The sequence below is a fragment of the Arachis ipaensis genome, chromosome B03, assembly GCF_000816755.2.
Source record: "Arachis ipaensis cultivar K30076 chromosome B03, Araip1.1, whole genome shotgun sequence".
Lineage (NCBI taxonomy): Eukaryota > Viridiplantae > Streptophyta > Magnoliopsida > Fabales > Fabaceae > Arachis > Arachis ipaensis.
The window spans coordinates 98906290-98906586 of NC_029787.2; positions in this window are offsets into that span (position 1 = coordinate 98906290).

Below are 297 nucleotides of genomic sequence, written 5' to 3' on the forward strand. Positions count from 1 at the left end.
TTAAGTAGCATTTTTTTAACTATGAGTTGATCGAGTAAAATTCTGATTAGTCGTGTAGTTGTGTGTTTCTATATTCCGATTCAATGCAACCTTCAGTCAATTACATTCATGTTTTGTCAGATAGAACCTAAAAATGATTTTGTAATTGAACTTTTGTGTGAAGACCTGGGGATGTTTTAGTAATATAACTTGCTAAGAGATTTTATATGTTTAGTTTTGTAAAACATTCTTTTATAATATTAATTGCAAAAGTCCAATATTATTTACATTTTTAAGATTTTTTAATTAAAAAAATAA